We start from the raw sequence: 18,477 nt of genomic DNA on the forward strand, positions 1-18,477 counted from the left end.
CCACAGACAGTGGGAAGCAGGGCACTGCTGGAGGTGTGAGCCCACGTGAGGCTAAACACTCCATGAGTAGGGGCATCTGGGTGGCTCAGTTGGTTGAGGGTCCAACTCTTGAGCTCAGCTCAGGTCTTGATCTCAGTGTCATGAGTTCAAGCCCCGCATTGGGCATGGAACCTACTAAAATAAAATTAAAGATATAAATAAAGACCCCATGAGTAAAATGCCCATCCCTCTGGACAAAGGCCCTCGCTACAGGGTGAGGGGAGGGGGGGGGAAGAGGAAACGTGTGGATCAGACAAGATCTGGAATCAGCTGCCCCTCCTTTCCACCAGCTTTGAGCGGCCACCCCGTGGGGACCTGCGAGGAGTGCCTTCCCCCCTCTCCTTCAGCCCCCAACTCCAGGCCCAGATTGGATGCTGCCTCTTGGGAACCTTCTGAGGTCGCCAGAGGCGTGTGTAAGCTTCCTGGGGTGGCCCCCAGCAGGAGCACTTTGTCATTGTGGGATCTGCCCGAGCATGGGGCCCCTCAGGGTCCCTACCAGTGCCTCCTGCTTCATCAGAATCAATAGTCACCCCTTTTCTGTGAAAAATCTCCCAGCAACATGCTCTGTGCAGCCCCAGTTGTCGAGGAAAAGGATTGAGCAAGTCTCTTCAGCAAGAGGCCTGATGTGAAGAAGGGGGGAGAGAGACTCCTTGCCGGCTGGAGGCTGAGACGAGGCCAGGAGACTCGAGTGTCCTTTTAGGCTGAGCATGAGGAGCCAGGGAGGGGGCACGAGACTCCAGCCCCAGGCAGAGGCGTGAGCCTTGGAGAGAAGAGGGTCTAGGGAAGAAGACTGATGGCGGTTGAGGTTCCATTCTGCTCAGAGAAGCAAGGACACCTACTGAACATGCACGAGTGAGGGAAGGTGCGGGGAAGCCAGCTGTGGAACGTGAGCCTTGGGAGAGTCAAAGGATCAGAGTCAGTGGGTCCAGAGTTGGGAGTGGGTGGTGCGGAGATGCCCCCGCAAGTCTGGGAAGCCAAACCTTGACCGGCACAGACTCGGGCACCTGGGGCTCCCGCCAGTCCGTGTGGCAGCAGAGGCTTCCAGAATCTGACCACCAGGCACGGACAGTCCGTCCGAGAAGGTTTTGCACTCTCACCAGGGCAGATGAGACAACCGTGGGTGGCTCACCAGAGAGCTATAGGTGCAGAGGGCTGAGGAAGTAAGGAAACACACCCCTCCTCTGTGTTGCCTACAAACCCCCCCAAGCTTCCTTGGCAGAAAAGCGCTTTGCACCCTCTGAGCCTGAGAGGGTGACGTTCCACGGCTCTGGCCTCCCGTCTGTCAGGTGCCAGCTCCTGGAGAGATGGCTGGCTGTGGGCAGGGGCAGGGGAAATACAAGATGTGCTGGAACGTGTTGGTGCACCAGGAAGTCAGGAAGGCTCAAAAAACAAAAGGATGGAGGCTTGTTAGAGGGACACAGGAAAGAGCTTCCGATGGCCAGAGTTGGAACGATTTGAACAATAAAATAAACGACCCCGTATAGCATTATAACGCAACATAAGAAATGAATATACATGAGTCCATATTTAAAGAAATTGTTCAATAAGTGGAAAAGAGGCAAATCCTCTGTACAGAAGAATTCCAAATAAGATATGGAGATACTTCGCTTCCAAGAGGTAGAGTTCAACACCCCCCACTCCTCCACTCCCTGAGAGTAGGTCTTAGTGATTTGCCTCTAAAGAATAGAGTATGGGGGTGGGGTGGGCGCCTGGGTGGCTCAGTCGGTTAAGTATCTGACTCTTGACTTCAGCTCCTGTCATGATCTCAGTTTGTGAGTTTGAGCCCTGCGTTGGGGCTCTGGGCTGTCACCTGCCTGGGATTCGTTCTCTCTCCTTATCTCTCTGCTCCTCCCCTGTTCATGATCTCTCTCTCTCTTTCTCTCAAAATAGGTAAGTAAATTTTAAACAAATAGGAATAAAGTATGGACAGGGGAAAATGGTAACTTTACAGCGGAGAAACCACTTTCTTGACCAAGTGGTGCAGGTTAACATCACCAGTGATGAGCCACTTTGGTATCACGTGCCCTCTGATGGGGTGTTGAGGCGTGTACTTCCCCTGTGTGATGTCTCTTCCCCTACACCCATCGCCCCAGTCGGATCATGAGAAACACACCAGACAAATCCACAACGAGGAACATTCTACATAATACCGGACCAGTGCTCCTCCATCAAGTTCATGATAAACAAAGACTCAGAGACTGTCACAGAGCAGAGGAGAGCCAGGAGACAAGACGACTGAATGCATACGAGATCCTAGATTCGGTCCTGGAAGAGAAAGAAGAAAAACTAAAATCTGGAGTTCGGTTACTGACGAGGCACTCGTCGGTTCCTCGTGGCACACGCCCCGTGGCGACGTAAGACCCTGACAACGGGGGACACTCAGGTGAGAGGCACCCAAGGACCTCGGCACTGTCTTTGCCGCTTTTCTGTAAATCTAAAACTGGTCCAGAATAAAAACGTTTATTGAAAAAGAAAGCAGCCCTGGGAGTCTCCCGTAGACCAAAGCCTGCGTGCCGTCTCGCCACCGGCCGTGCGTGAGAGGTACGCAAGCAGAGCTCATAAAATGGAAACACGACTTCTGTATATGTATGGAAGTTACACAGAACAATTCTTACCCCCTCACCTGCGAAGCGTTTTCCCTTCTGTTCTATTTTGAAAAGCAGCGCTATTCACAACCGACCACACTGATTTCAAAAACCTGCAATCTATATATATTCCTCTTTCAACGGCAAGATTAGGTTTACTGTGTACATGTATATGGTGCTATATATTGCTGATGCAGGGACCTCAAACATTTTGTTTTCTTCCGACCATGAAAGGTCAGCTCTTGACGTAGGAAACAAACGTTTCATTAAAGCCATTAATCAAATGGATATCTGTCAGGTGTTACACAGCCACTAGATTATGTTTGTGGAGGCCATATAGTAACATAGAAAAACACGTATTCTTTCTGCAAATACTGATCACCTACCGTGTCTCTGATGCTGAGCTGGACATGAGGGAGAAAGTAAGTGCTCAGCCAAAGAGACACAGTCCTTCTGTCGTGGAACTAGAACATCGAGTGGAAGACATATGACAAATAATCACACAACATAAGCTGTGATCTGTGTGAATAAAAGAGTCCTAATTTAGGTTGAGAAGCATGGGTAGGAATGGCCTCTTTGGAGGGGCACTGACCAGGGATGGCGTGGGAGCAAGAGGTCCCAGGCAGAGGAGCGTCAAAGGCACTGAGGTGGACAAGACCCAGGAAGTTCCCCAGAGCTGCAAGGTCAGCGTGGTTAGGATGGTGTGAGTTTCGTGAGGCCCAAATGCAGTGGCAGGTGGGGAATGCTAGGATCCGGTTTACATTTGTTTTCTTTAATTTTTTTAAATGTTTATTTAGTTTTGAGAGACAGAGTGTGTGAGCAGGGGAGGGGCAGAGAGAGAGCGGGAGACACAGAATCCGAAGCAGGCTCCAGGCTCCGACCCGTCAGCACAGAGCCCGACGTGGGGCTCGAACTCGCAAACCGTGAGATCATGACCTGAGCCGAAGTTGGACACTCAACCGACTGAGTCACCCAGGCGCCCCTGGTTTATATTATTTTAAAAATCACTCTGGTTACTGGGAGGAGAGATAAGAAGGGGGCAAGAGTAAAAATACAGAGACTGGTTAAGAGGCTCTCACACAAAGCCCAGACAAAAGGTCCGGGCAGAGGTGAAGGAAGGTGAGTTACAGATCAGACATGTATTTGGAGGTAGGCTCAGGAGGACTTGGTGAGGGACTGGGTGTAGATTTTGATATAAAGTTAAGTCCAGTGATCTATGTTCCCACACTCACTGTGTTGGGACTCTGGTTAGGCGAAAGCTGTTTGTGTGTAGGGAGAAGGCCTGGAGGTACAGAAAATGAAAAGTCTGGTTCACGGGGCAGCAGAAGGAATATGGGGTAAAAACACAACATCGGAGTCAGACAGACCCGGGCTGCGTCCCGGCTCTGCCGCTGACCATCTCTGTGCTGGTGGGCAAGCTCCAACCTCTCTGTTGACTCCCCTGTAAGGTGAGGAGACCTCACCAGATCTTAGCTTGCTCCCTGAATCTTTAGAATCAAGTCTTTTGAAAGCTTAAATGAGATACGACATGTAAAGTGCTTAGCTCAGCCCCTGGAATAGTACCTTCTTAATACATTGTAAGTACCATTATATTGACTGGCTATCATGGTGGAACCGGGGAGAAATTTTCATTCTTTATTGTCACTGAATTAATACTGCTATAATGCTATTTATATAGTCAACACACTAAAATTTAGAATTGGTTTGAGGATTCTGAAACTGTACGGAAACAGCTCACGCATTTCCTGCCCGGTAACACTTTGCAACCCTGTGTCCCAAACTCCTCATAGCTTCAGGATTCTTCTGCAGGGCACCCGAGGGTCAGAGAAGACTACAGGCTATCTCTTTAAGATGACACCAGATGGACGTGGGACCACCAGGCCCAGACCCTTGTTTCCAGTCGAGCCAAGGACCTGCCCTTAGGAAGGCGAGCTGGAACTGATTGCCAGCAGTCCCATCCAGGGCTTTCCTAAGTCTGTCCGTCCTAGCTGCTGCTGGGGATTCTGAAAGCATTCATTCAATCACTGAACCTTAACAAGCCAGGCTGTGTCCTCAGACAACCTAATAAGCAAACTATAGTGTAACCGAGGTATAAATAAAGTTCATGAAACACAGACTTTGCCTGGCTTCGGCTTCAAAAGAGAGACATCACAGCTGGATCTTAAAGGATGTATGGGAGAGAAGGCCAGTTCCTGCAAATAGACCAGCACAAGAGCGTGACTCACATAGGGAATGACAGCAATGTCCATGTGGTTGGCTCAGTAGTGTGTGGTAGGAAGTGGCCAGGCATGAGAGGGAGGTTGGGACCACACTGGGAAAGATCTTAGGAACACATTAAGGAGTTTGAACTTGATTCTGAAGGCCGCGGGAAGCAAATCCAAGTTTTGAAGCATGGTCACATTAGCATCTTAGATGCTCTGGCAGCAGCGGGGAGAATGGGCTAGAGAAGCAGAGATTAAGGGCAGAATTTTGTTAGGATCCAAGTTGGGCGGGTTCAGCCGAGGCTGGGGAAGGAGGGGAGGTGTGTGTATCAGCCTCCAGTAAGGGATAGGAGCCCAAAACGAGACCACGGAGCGCTTGCGGGTCTGGGCGGAGGGCCGGTCATCCAACAGCCCAACAGCCTTGAGGAGAGGCCGGACCTCCCTGGCTGCCTCCCAGCAGAGTTCAGCCACGAGAGGCACAGCTGGAAATGACCCGCTGGGCAGCCCAGCCAGCTGCAAGCGCCCCAGGGCTGTCCAGGCTGTGCTGCCTCGCTGCCAGGAGCCAGCACCCTGTCACCTTACTGTCCTTTGGGATGAATCCGCAAGTGAGTCTCCCCGTAAGAGTGATCTTCAAAAAAAAAAGACGAGAGTGGCCTTCAAGGGCGGGGTCCCTCCCGGGTCTTCCTTGCTCTGACTGTGCTCTGTTCTTAGATAAGCTCTCTTCCCAGCTCTGGTCCCACATGCATATATTGCAAGAAATTAGTAAATTCCCCAACAATTCAACCCATAGTCCCAGAATTGAGCTGCAAAAATTAAAAAAAAAAAAAGAGTGGAAATATATGTTGCAAACTGGTCGTTCCCAACCTTGCCTGAAGATTAAAATCACCTAGAGAGCCTTGACAAAAGGCCAACGCCAGTGCCCCACCTCCAGAGAGGATGATTTAATCGGCCTGGGTGGTGCCCAGGCATCGGTAATCCTGTCAACTCCCCAGGTGATCCCACCGTGCAGCCAAGGCTGGGAACCACTGCTCTGAGCCTCAGGTGCCCAAAGAGGGCATAGATACGTGGCACACAGAGCCCCGGGGTGCGGGAACTGGGTCACTGGTTGGGCTTTCTTGAGACTTAGGGCTCCGGAGGGGAACTAAGAAACCCAAGGAGTTTGTGGGGCTCAGCACCTGCTCTGAGCACAGGACAGAAGGAATGAATCCCGAAGCCCACAGCTGCCCCGTGGAGCCCCTGACAGCCTGACGGGCACCCGTTTGTACATCCAGGAGAGCTGGGGTGGGCAGGCTCAGACAGGTGGGGCCAGCCTTCAGAGCTGGCTCAACAAGACAGGGTGAGTTGAAAAGGTTTCTAACTGGAGACATCATGCAGATGGCGATGGCTCTCGAGGGCACATGGAAGCCCGGAGGGAGGCGGGCAGCAGAGAGGAGAGAGGGTCGGGGCAATTTTGGACCCGCTGAGAAGCAGGATGCTGCAGGCAGGGAGCAAGGAAGGGGAACTCGAGAGCCGAACCCAGAGGACCCCAGGAGAAGCACACTGAGCCGGTGGGGCAGAGCTGGGGCTGAGGACGGCAGGTGGCATCACCAGGGGATGGAGGGGAGCCTGGAGGCTGAAAGAGTGGCCCTGAGCACCCAGGGGGCCACCTGTTCTAGATGTGGACCGACCCCTCCCCCCCACCTTTAGCTTGATTTAGCTGAGTCTAGTATCTTAAAATTCTTTTGCGGGGGGCACCTGGCTGGCTCCGTTGGTTAAGCGTCCAGCTCTTGGTTGGGCTCAGGTCATGATCTCGTGATTTCAGCCCCGCGTTGGGCTCTGTGCTGCCAGCGCGGAGCCTGCTGGGGATTCTCCCTCTTTCTCTCTCTGCTCCTTCCCCACTCACGCTTGCTGGCACTCGCTCTCTCAAATAAATAAATAAACTTAAAAAAAAAAAAAACCTTTCGGGGTGCCTGGGCTGTCCAGTTGGTTAAGCATCTGACTTCAGGTCATGATCTCACGGTTCACGGGTTCGAGCCCTGTTCTGTGCGGGCAGCTCCGAGCCTGGAGCCTGCTTCAGATTCTGTGCCTCCCTCTCTCTCTGCCCCCCCACCGCTTGCACTCTCTCTTACTCTCTCTCAAAAATAGATAAACCTTAAAAAAAAAAAACAAATATCTTAAGTTTTTTAAAAAAAGAAACGCTTTAGTAGAAAATGAAGAACAAAACAAAAACAAACAAAAAGCAAAATCCTACAAAATAGAAACGAGTGAGTTTTCAATCCATTTCAGTGTAGCAAATAGACACCGAACGCCTACTACGCGCCAGACTAGCCGCAGATGGCTCGGCTGGCATGGCAGCTTATCAGACACCCAGCCCCACTCCTAGTCCCTCCCCCCCCACCCCAGCCCCCTCAGGGAGGCCACAGCGGCCCTGGGTCCCAGCACCTCTGCCTCCAATAAAGCTCGGCTCACCCACCGGTTGTTCTAAGTGAGGCCCCCCTGCAAATCTGGGGTCCTCCTGGCAAGTAACACTGTTCCTGAAAGCCACCTGTTTCTCATCAGCTGCCCGGCGGGTTTTGGCTCTGGGTTCCAGAAAGCCCTTGCCTGGGCTGGGCTCCCCAGCGGGAGCTGGCTTCTATGCCAGGCCCCACCTCCGGCTCTTTCCCATGCGGCTCAGGGCAGAGAAGTATGAGCCGGCAGTTGGTGCAGAAATGAGTGAGAACCCCTCTTCTGGCCATTTCTAACCATCTCTCCAACAGCTCAGCCCCCGGAGGCGGCTGGGGGGGTGGGTCCCAGAGTTTCCTTCCCCTAAGTCAGCGTTGTAATACCGAGGAGCAGAAAATCCCTTCCAATCAAGACCATGCCTCTCTACTCACTAGAAGCAAGAAGTGTCAGGGTCATTCCTCATTCTGTCACTCACAGCAAACATGTCCCTCACCCAGCCTGGGGGGGGTGGTGTACGGGCTGCCTCCTCACAGACGCTCCCCTTTAAAAGTTTGCCTTCTACTCCCTGTGACCTCTTTCACCTGTGCTGTCCCCCAGGATCGTGATTCCATCCCTCCTTCAAAACCAGCACGAAAGCTGCCTGAGTGTTTGGCTTTCTTCACTCAAGTATCCCTTTAAATCCACTTCTGTACATTTGCTGGTTTATTGCTTTGTAAATGCCTTTTTTGGTGGCTCTTGGGTATATTGTCTCTTGAACAGGTTGGGGCTTTCCCCCCTCCCCCCCCGAATTGTGGCCAAATATATGTAACATAACATCTGTTTTAATCACGCTTAGGTCTACAGCTTCGGTGAAATTAAGTACATCCAAACAAGTTTCTCGATGTCCGGCGAGTAGGGACATGTTTAATTGACTTATTCCTCGTTCTACGTATAATATGTGTTCCATAAATACTCTTGGCTAACTAGAACAGACAAGAGGTTTAATATAAAAGGCCCCAAACAGGCACCAATAGCTTATCAAACCATCTTTTCTAAAAAAATTTTTAATGTTTTATTTATTCTTGTGAGAGAGAGACAGAGCACGAGCAGAGGGGGGGCAGAGAGAGAGGGAGACACAGAATCCGAAGCAGGCTCCAGGCTCTGAGCTGTCAGCACGAAGCCCGATGCAGGGCTTGAACTCACGAACTGTGGGATCATGACCTGAGCTGAAGTCACGTGCTTAACTGACTGAGCCACCCAGGTGCCCCAAACCACCTCTTCTAAAGTTACTTCTTGGGGCACCTGGATGGCTCAGTCGATTAAGTGTCCGACTCTTGTTTCAAGTCAGGTCATGGTCTCGAGGTTTGTTTGAGTCCCACATTGGGCTCTGAGCTAACAGCATGGAGCCTGCTTGGGATTCTCTGTCCGCCCTCCCCCCCCCCACCTCTCTGTGCCTCCCCGGCTTGCTCTCTCTCTCATAAATAAATTTAAAAAAAATTTTTTTTAATAAATATGGGGCACCTGGGTGGTTCAGTCGGTTAAGCATCCAACTTCAGCTCAGGTCATGATCTTGCAGTTTGTGAGTTCGAGCCCCACGTCGGACTCTGTGCTGACAGCTGGGAGCCTGGAGCCTGCTTGGGATTCTGGGTCTCCTCCTCTCTCTGCCCCTCCCCTGCTCATGCTCTGTCTCTCTCTGTCTGTCAATAATAAATAAACGTTAAAACAATTTTTAAAAAAATTTTAATAAGTAAAATTACTTCTTACTAAGACAAGAAGGAGAAGACTGACTCCCAAAGAGGTAGAAAACATATAGAAGTTTATTCTAGATGAGTCCCTACATTAAGCTATGACCTGGCCCTGGCCAACGGTCTATGTGTCCAAGACCTCCGAAGAAGATGAGGAGGAGGAGGAAAGACCCTGTCCTCTCTTCTGAGACAGCCAACAAAAGCACCTGGAGGGATGGACAAGCCCATTACTCCTGAGACTCCTTGAACAAAGAAAAGAGTGTTTCCCCAAACTTGGCTCATCACAGAGATCACTCAGAGCATCCATTAAAGAGACCGAATCAGTACTTCTGGGGTGGGGTCTGGGAATCTGCATATTTAATAGTGCCTGGCATGATTCTTATGAAAGACAAATTTGGGAAGAATGAACTAGAATGTTCCACCAGCAAGGTGGGGCCAGCCTAGCCGCCTGGGGCTGTGAAGGTAAAGGCTCCCAGCCAGACTTACTTTATGCTCCCAAGAGCTATTCAGAGCTGTAGGCTGCTTTCCAGAACCTTCCCAAGGCTGCTAGTCCCCAAGACTCCCGTGGGCCTGGTGCTTCTAAACACTCGGGCCTTCCTCTTCCGACATCCGATACGCAGGGCCCATACGCCGCCTCTCGTTTCTTCCTCTGTGCCGAGGCCTTGCACGATCCCAAGTTCCGGCAGCTCCGTCCTCTGGCTTGGTTCCCCATAGTTGAGGGAGGACAATGAGACCTAGTCCTAATTTAGAACAAAAGAGCCAGGTGGTCATGGCCAGGTGTTAATTAGGGGCTGACCACAGACAGCTGGTGACATCACAGTCCACCTTTAGCTCCAGCTGGGTCATCACATGGAAAGAAGTCGGAAAGCTCGTATCTACCAAATCTGAGGTCAGTGTTTACAGAGGGAGACATTGGACACCAACCATATCGTCACAGCTGAAATTTCACCTCGGGGCCCTCCTGACACACGCCCGCCGGACCAAGCCTGGGAGGCTCCTTCACACTGGAGTGGCTCCGGTGGGCCTCCTGGCCCACGAGCATCACAGAGACAGGACCACCCTCTCCCACAACCACTCCCGGGTACGGTGAGTCAGAGCGGGTCAGGGCACAACAGGCTAGAAATTCAGAGGTGTCTTCCTGTTAATGAAGCCCAGAAGGTTTTGTTTTCATTACAACAAATTTTCCCTCTCTCTCTGCCCCTCTGCTGCCCACTCATAAATGAATAAATGTTAAAAAAAAAATGAAGGGGCGCCTGGGTGGCGCAGTCGGTTAGACGTCCGACTTCAGCCAGGTCACGATCTCGCGGTCCGGGAGTTCGAGCCCCGCGTCGGGCTCTGGGCTGATGGCTCGGAGCCTGGAGCCTGTTTCCGATTCTGTGTCTCCCTCTCTCTCTGCCCCTCCCCCGTTTATGCTCTGTCTCTCTCTGTCCCAAAAAAATAAATAAAAATATTAAAAAAAAAAAAAAGTAATGGTTTAAAAAAAAAATGAAAACAAAGAAGTCACAAGGAAGCTATGTCAGAAATTTTGTGTGTATCTTCACTCCAGAAAGTTTACACAAAGCGGGGTTTCGGTGTTTCCGTGGAACGTCAACAGGTGTGATGCAAGAAAAGTTTCCGTTCTCCACAGGTTTGGACTAAACTGAGTGAAACAGATTTCTTTACTAGTCCTTTTTTTTTTTTTTTTAAAGGAAGCTTTAATATGTCAGTATAGACAGGAGACTCCCAAGATGTAAATGCAATGGACTGTATTTTCTAAATAAAATTGATTTATTAACAATGAAACCTTAAGTAAGTTTTCCAGAGGCCACGTTTTGGCAAATGCTGAAATAGAAGATGCCATTACCCAGGACCAAGGTGACTTATAAGAAATAAGCCCTTGCTATTTTGTTTGTTCTCTGGTGAATACCTCCTCCCTCTGTTGCATCCCTCTCTGTAACCACAAAATTCACTTCTTGGGGTTAAGCAATAGAGCACAGTAAAGTGAGTGGGCTGTCTGGGGTCTTACCTGGGCTTCTCCACTTACCAGCCTTAGGCGTGTTAACTAACTTCCTTAGGCCTCAACTTTGCCGTCTGTAAAATGGGCAGCACTGGTACCTTCTCTTGAAGGTGGTGGCGAGGAACAGACAAAGCCTGAGCTATTACTGTCAAGCCACAGAGCCAGTCTCCTGAGGGGAGATCCTCTTGCCCACTTCTGGGCTCGATGGTCCCGCAGATAAACTAGCGGTCACTTTGGAAGGTGCGGCACACCAGGACGGAGGGGCAAACGCAAGGGTGAGAATTAACTGAAGAGGAGTTGTAGCTAAAAACCCAGAGCATCTGAGACGCAATACGGACGTACAGGCCAGGACCACAGGGCCTGGGATGGGAGGGGAAGGATCCCTAAAATGTGCAAAAAGAGGAAAAGAATCAAGTCAACCTTGAGACAGGGCGTATAGAAATATGTACTTACACGGGTCAATACATGCATTATAAACACACAAAAAAAGAGAAAAAAACGTAGAGGAGAAAAAAGAAAAGTATCAAACCTCAAAATGTTTTTTAGGACGGCACCAGCTGTACCCATCACCCCGCTCTTAGGAGGCTGATGACCTGGACAGCTCTCTGGCCACACGGGGGGAGGGGGGAGTGAAGGTCACTGAGGAGTCACAGGGGGACAGGGGCATCCAGAGTGGCACTAAGCAAAGACAGGGAAATATGGAGCTACAGTAGCTCGCCCCCAACCGGGCCCCCCCCCCCCCACCGGCGCCCTTACCCACAATTCACTTGCCCTCCTCCCCACCCCCTGGCTCTTACCCACAATTCACTTGCCACCCCCACCCCCACCCCCACCCCCACCCCGGCCCTTGCCCACAACTCACTTGCCCCCCTTCTCCAACCCTGGTCCTTACCCACAATTCACTTGCCATCCCCCCCCACCTCAGCCCTTACCCACAATTCACTTGCCACCGCCACCCGCCCCTCCCCCCCCCCCCCCCCCCCCCCGCCGCCCTTACCAACAACTCATTTGCCCCCCCTTCCAATCCTGGCCCTTACCCATAATTCACTTGCCCTCCCCCCCGCCGCACCTCGGCCCTTACCCACAATTCACTTGCCACCACCCCCCGCCCCCCACCCGCCGCCCTTACCCACAATTCATTTGCCCTTCCCCCCAACCCCTGGCTCTTACCCACAATTCACTTGCCACCGTCCCCCCCGCCCCCGCCGCAGCCCTTACCCACAATTCATTTGCCCCCCCCCTTCCAGCCCCGGCCCTTACCCACAGTCACTTGCCCCTCCCCCCTGCCGCCCTTACCCACAATTCACTTGCCGCCCCCACACCCAGCCCTTACCCACAATTCACTTGCCCTCCCCCCCCCCCGCCGCCCTTACCCACAATTCATTTGACGCCCTTCCAACCCCTGCCCTTATCCATAATTCACTTGCCACCACCACCGCCCCTCGACCCCCCCCACCCCCGCCCCGCTGCCCTTACCAACAATTCATTTGCCCCCCCTTCCAATCCTGGCCCTTATCCACAATTCACTTGCCCTCCCCCCCACCCCCTGGCTTTGACCCACAATTCACTTGCCACCACCACCCCCACCCCGGCCCTTACCCACAATTCACTTGCTCCGCCAACCCCGGCCCTTACCCACAATTCACTTGCCACCGTTCCCCGCCCCCCCCCCGCCGCTGCCCTTACGCACAATTCATTTCCCCCCCCTTCCAACCCCGGCCCTTACCTACAATTCACTTGCCCCACCCCCTGGCTCTTACCCACAATTCACTTGCCACCCCCACCCCCACCCCCACCCCGGCCCTTACCCACAATTCACTTGCTCCGCCAACCCCGACTCTTACCCACAATTCACTTACCACTGTCCCCCCCCACCACCCCGCCGCTGCCCTTACCCACAATTCATCCCCCCCCCCCCTTCCAACCCCGGCCCTTACCCACAATTCACTTGCTGTGGGTTCAGTCGCCTACAGCCGACGCGGGTTTTCCGGCGCGGATGGTCGTCCTCCCAACGCCTCCTCAGAGGGTCACTCGCAGCCTAACGCCACGTTAGTCACGTGCCCGCTCCAGTGCCGTCATGTCACCTCCTCACGTGGCGCTTTATCACCTCACATCCTCCCAGGAGGAAGCACTATGACAGAGAGGGCACAGTCACATAACCTGTGTTTCAGGCATGTCGCAATCACTCTGTTTTACCCTGAGTTACCAATTTCACCTCCTGCGTGGCCCGGTGTATACATTAGGCGTTAGCAGAAAGCACACGGTATATATGGGTTCTTGCTTTCAGCGTCCGCTGGGGGCTGGAAACCTCCCAGATGAGGAGCGGGGCGGCCGCTATATAATAACCGAGAGGGAGGCTGGAGAGGTCTTGCTGGTGAGTTCCAGCACTTCGCTGGGGCTCTCATATTACCCTTTCTTTTTCTTTCTCTCTCTTTTTTTTTTTTAATTGATTTATTTTGAGAGAGAGGGAAGGAGAGAGAATCCCAAGCAGTTTCTGCAGAGCCTGATGCGGGGCTCGAACTCACGAAACCGTGAGATCAAGACTGGAGCTGAGACCAAGAGTCGGACGCTTAACCCACTGAGCCGCCCAGGCACCCCTCAAATTAGGATTTCAGTCACCTCACTGGCGTTGCAGGACGGACAGCCACTGCGGCACAGTGACTGGGCCACGCAGGCACACCGGTTCCTCAGAAACCCTCCAGAAAACATCTGAGCGGGAATAGCATCCTGTGCGACTTCAGAGAAGAACCTTGGACTTCCTCAAACCTCATTATGGCTGAGAATGAGCTCACCAGGTCGGTCCCGGCAAAAGCAACTTGGTCTCTTTAAAACCACAACGCAGCGAGGCAACTCTAAAAAGGATACTTGCGGAATCTGGGAAATTTCAACACTGCCCTTTGATGATATTAAGGAATAAATAGCCTGATTTTTTAGACATGCTGATGCGTTGTGAGTAAGTTTTTGAGAAGGAATCCTTGGCTATTAGAGATGCCAACAGCTACAACTGGCTCCAAACAATCTAGGGATGCAGAGAAGAGGGTCAGTGTAGACATGGAGTTGGATTGGCCGTGAGTTGCTAATTGCTCAAGCTGGGGGGCCAGTGGGGCTCATTCCACCGTTCTGCTTCGGTAGGTGTTTGGGATTTCTCATTAAAACCTCCGCAAAGCCGGGGCACCCGGCTGGCTCAGCAGGTGGAGCTTGAGACTCCTGATCTTGGGTCATGGGTTTGAGCCCTAAGTTGGGGTAGAGATTGCTTAAAAACACTTTTTTAAGCCGGGGTGCCTGGGTGGCTCAGTCGGCTGAGTGTCCGGCTTCGGCTCAGATCATGATCTCGCCGTCTGTGAGTTCGAGCCCCGCGTCGGGCTCTGTGCTGACAGTTGGGAGCCTGGATCCTGCCTCGGATTCTGTGTCTCCCTCTCTCTCCGCCCCTCCCCCACTCATGCTCTGTTTCTCTCACTCTCAAAAATGAATAAATGTTAAAAAAAATTTTTTTTTAACTTTTTTAAGGGGCGCCTGGGTGGCTCAGACAGTTGAGCATCCAACTCTTGATTTTGGCTCAGATCATGATCTCACGATCCGTGAGATCAAGCCCCATGTTGGGCTCTATGCTGACAGTGTGGAGCCTGCTTGGGATTCTCTCTCTCCCTCTCTCTCTGCCCCTCCCCTGCTTGCTCTCTCTCTCTCTCTCTCTCAAAATAAAAAAATAAACATTAAAAAAATAAAACTGCATGGGCACCTGGGTGGCTCAGTCAAGCATCAGACTTCGGCTCAGGTCATGATCTCAGGGTTCATGAATTTGAGCCCCTCATGGAGCTGCCTGCTTCACATCTGCTGTGTCCCTCTCTCCCTCTGCCCCTCCCCCACTTGCATGGCACTCTCTTTCTCTCTTAAAAGCAAATAAACATTAAAAAAAAATGGCTGAGACATCTCATTACACAGAGAGGTCATCTAATGTAAGTCTGTAAATATAAAAGACATTTTATTCATTCATTCACTCGTTCAAAAATATAATTACATATGATATGTATAATTATATATCTATAAGTATGGTAAAATTCATTTAATGTAAAATTCACCATTTTAACCATTTTATAGTATGCATTATGTCAATTATAGCTCAAAAAAAAAAAAAAACAAGTGTAGGGGCCCCTGGGTGGCTCAGTCGGTTGAGCGACTGACTGACTCTTGATTTCAGCTCAGGTCATGATCCCAGGGTGCTGGGATCAAGCCCCACATTGGGCTCTGCACTAACAGCTCGGAGACTGCTCGGGATTCTCTCTCTCTCCCTCTCTTTCTGCCGCTCACCTGCTCACACTGTCTCTGTCTCTCTCTCTCTCAGAATAAATACACTTAAAAAAAATAAAATTCAGAAAGTACACAAGAGTTTGCAGTGAAAAGCTTCCCCCCGACCTCTCTGCCCCAGTGGCACACAGCTTCCTCTCCAGAGGCATCTGTTTCCCACACACCCTTCCAGAGATTAAACCTCCCCTCCCCCCTGGTTCACCAGAATGGTACCATTTTGTACACACCGCTTTGCAGCTGGCCTTTCCCCCATCACTTACCTTGGGTTCATTCTGTAACAGAACACAAACAGCGCCTTCCCTTTTTCCCAGCTGCATAGTACTCCACACGGTCAGGCTGCTTCACACCCTGCGGTGAGTGCTTCGGGGTTCTGGAAACTCTTTTCCCAGCCAGCTCAGAGTCTAAAAAGCACTTTCTTTTGATAAGGGGGCAATAAAGACAAACCAGAGGCTTCTGCCTCGAGGCCGACCATCATCGGAGCTATCTTCGCAGACGGGCCCTCGGAAGGGCAAAGGCAGCTAACCTGGAGGGTTCTCCAGGGGATCTGCCAGGTGTTGCCGGTGAAGGTGGCAGGGAATTGCTGGCCATCTTAGCCTCTAGGACATAATTGATCATGTCACCTGTGTCCTCCCTTCTTTCCTGATTAGAAAAGAAAGGACTTCTTGGGGAAATTGAGAAGTGCATACAGAAGCAGAAATTTACCCAGAGTTGTTTGTAAGCATTTAAAAAATTTTTTTGTTAATGCTTATTTTTGAGACAGAGAGAGACAGAGCATGAACGGGGGAGGGTCAGAGAGAGAGGGAGACACAGAATCCGAAGCAGGCTCCAGGCTCGGAGCTGTCAGCACAGAGCCCAACGTGGGGCTTGAACTCACAGATGGTGAGGTCATGACCTGAGCTGAAGTCGGAAGCTCAACCGACTGAGCCACCCAGGCGCCCCTGTAAGCATTTTTAATAGCTGCTTAAAACTGAATTGTACTGGGAGGTGCCTGGGTGGCTCAGTCAGTTGGGTGTCCAACGCTGATTACAGCCCAGGTCATGGTCTTGAGGTACGTGGGATGGGGCCCCACATTGGGCTCTATGCTGAAAGCACAGAGCCTACTTGGGATTCTCTCTCTCTCTTTCTCTGCCCTTGTCTCACTTGCGTGCTCTCTCTCTCTCTCTCTCAAATAAATAAACTTAATAAAAAACTGAATTGCATTGGGGTGCCTGGGTGGCTCAGTCATTTAAGCATCCAACTCTTGATTTTGGCTCAGGTCACGATCTCATGGTTCGTAGGTTTGAGCCCCACATCAGGCTCTACACTGAGCTGAGGCTGGTTGAGATTCTCTCCTTTCTTGGCTCTCTGACCCTCCCCCACTCATCCTCTCCCCCCCCCCCCAATAAATAAACTTTAAAACTGTATTGCATTGAAACACTGTAACTTACTAACTTATCTCTGCTTTCACTTCTGCATCTTAGAGATCCAGGAACTAAAGCCACATCAGATGTTTATTTTAAGGAGCTAGAGAAACATCTAAGTCCACGCACCAAAGGAGACAGGTAAGACACTTGGCACCAGGTATGAATATTTGAAAATTATCTCTACGAAACAGAAACCGTATTAATGAATAATCTCGGGGATGAAGAGAAGACCAGTGGCTGATAATGAAGGCTTCGGGGATTCCAACAGTTACTGGAGAGTAAGCTAAGAACCCTGCATATTAAATAGAGGAACATTTATTTAAATAGAATAGAAGCCCTGTCTCCTCAGTAACTACAGGAGACGCCTGCCAACCTAGGCACTAAACGTTTGCTGGGTTGGACGGAGCGCGCGGCCGGAGGGAGAGGCACCTGGGATGCGGGAAGAGAATTCGTGGACGGCATACGTGTTGGGGCAGGGGCTGCAGCGCGCAGGTGGTAGTGAAATCCACAGGGACAGTCCCAACTCGTGCGAAGAGTGTGGAGGATGAGGAGAGGTCAAGGGCAGAGTCCCGGGCACGCTGGCGGCCGAGAGCGTGGGGAGTGTCACGGTAGCCCGGGGCTCTGAGCACGGCCTCGTCAACAACCCCACCCCAGAAACTCTTCCTGCCCGACCCGGGTGGACAGCGCTGGCAGGAGGGCTTGGGGACCTTTAGGGACGTCTGGATCAGCAGGGGACTTGGGAGGGGAGAGCAGGGGAGAAGGGTTTTAGGGCCTAAAAAGAGGTGCCTATCACCAGGGACCTGAAAAACGCACAGAACTCTTCCTTCCCTAACAATACAGTTTCCCCTGAAAATGGACCTAATAATAGGCCTCACACTACTACCACGGCTAAATTGGACTCCACTGACTCACAAGTCTTTTTATGTCTTCAGTTCCGATCCCTGCTTCCCATACAACTCGGTAAATGACAACACCGTTGTTCTTTCGCCGAAGAATCTATTTCAGGGATGGGCGGTGGATGGTCTCCGGCTGTGTGCTATTATTACCTGCGGCGTAGCGGGGCCTTTTATAGCATTCGTTTCAAACATAAAGGAGAGGGGGAAATGCAAAATGAAGCGGAGTGCTGTCTTGCAAAAGGCAAATCTCCTGAGATGAATGTCTTTCTCCCGAAGTCCCCGGTGTCAGGGGGAAACACCGGACGAGACGGCCGCTCCATAAATCTTGCCGCACGGTGTTTGCGCGCATCCTCGCGGGTTAGAAGCAGCATTCGACCGAGAGAGTCTGTTGAGTGAAACATCACCAGCTCCCGTTTGACCAAAAATGGCTACAGATAAACAAGTCTCATCCCTGGCAGGATGCGGCTCCGTCTGGCAAATGTTTATCAAGCGCCAGCTGTGTTCCAGGGATGCAGAGGCGGAGAGCCACGGCCCGTGGCCCCTGGTAGCCCCCGGGTACGCCGGGAAAGGACACTCTGGGTCATCGATGGGAAGGAGGCAGTGCCTTCGCAAAGAACGTGTATTGTTCACTGTCCATTAATAAACTAGCATCTGGTTTACTCAGAAACCGGTGGGGGGGGTGTGTGCTAGCTTACACAGCTTGGTTGGCAGAAGCCAATACTCAATAGCAAGCAACTCTGATCTCTGGATGTTTTCAGCTGAGGCCTGGATCGTGCCACAGGTGCAGGTCATTAAAAATCCCTGGGGGGGGAGGGGCGGGAGGGGCAGGTAGAAGAGGCCCAGGGTCTCCTTCCTGCCGGCAGGGTGCTTGGTGCTTGGTGCTAACACTGTTATTCCCTCAGTCCTGAAC

The 18,477-nt window shown here is 51.6% G+C and overlaps 2 long non-coding RNA genes across 4 annotated transcripts; one reads left to right on the forward strand and one right to left on the reverse strand.

Annotated features, from left to right (window-relative positions):
* Positions 1–1,605: 1,605 nt before the first annotated feature.
* LOC125159022 (uncharacterized) lies at positions 1,606–16,023 on the reverse strand. Of its 3 annotated transcripts, none has more exons than XR_007149646.1 (6): positions 15,529–16,023; positions 12,904–13,097; positions 11,496–11,644; positions 10,994–11,349; positions 9,457–9,710; positions 1,606–2,304 (listed from the first exon to the last, which is right to left on the reverse strand). It is a non-coding gene; the product is annotated as an uncharacterized LOC125159022 (long non-coding RNA). The 3 variants fall into 3 exon arrangements; XR_007149648.1 differs by lacking the exon at positions 1,606–2,304 and adding an exon at positions 8,881–8,922; XR_007149647.1 differs by lacking the exon at positions 1,606–2,304 and adding an exon at positions 8,989–9,176.
* LOC125159024 (uncharacterized) lies at positions 13,446–18,176 on the forward strand. Its single transcript, XR_007149651.1, has 3 exons — positions 13,446–13,761; positions 16,729–16,809; positions 17,844–18,176. It is a non-coding gene; the product is annotated as an uncharacterized LOC125159024 (long non-coding RNA).
* Positions 18,177–18,477: the final 301 nt, after the last annotated feature.

This window comes from Prionailurus viverrinus, unplaced genomic scaffold (genome assembly GCF_022837055.1).
Source record: "Prionailurus viverrinus isolate Anna unplaced genomic scaffold, UM_Priviv_1.0 scaffold_40, whole genome shotgun sequence".
In the NCBI taxonomy this organism is placed as follows: Eukaryota; Metazoa; Chordata; class Mammalia; order Carnivora; family Felidae; genus Prionailurus; species Prionailurus viverrinus.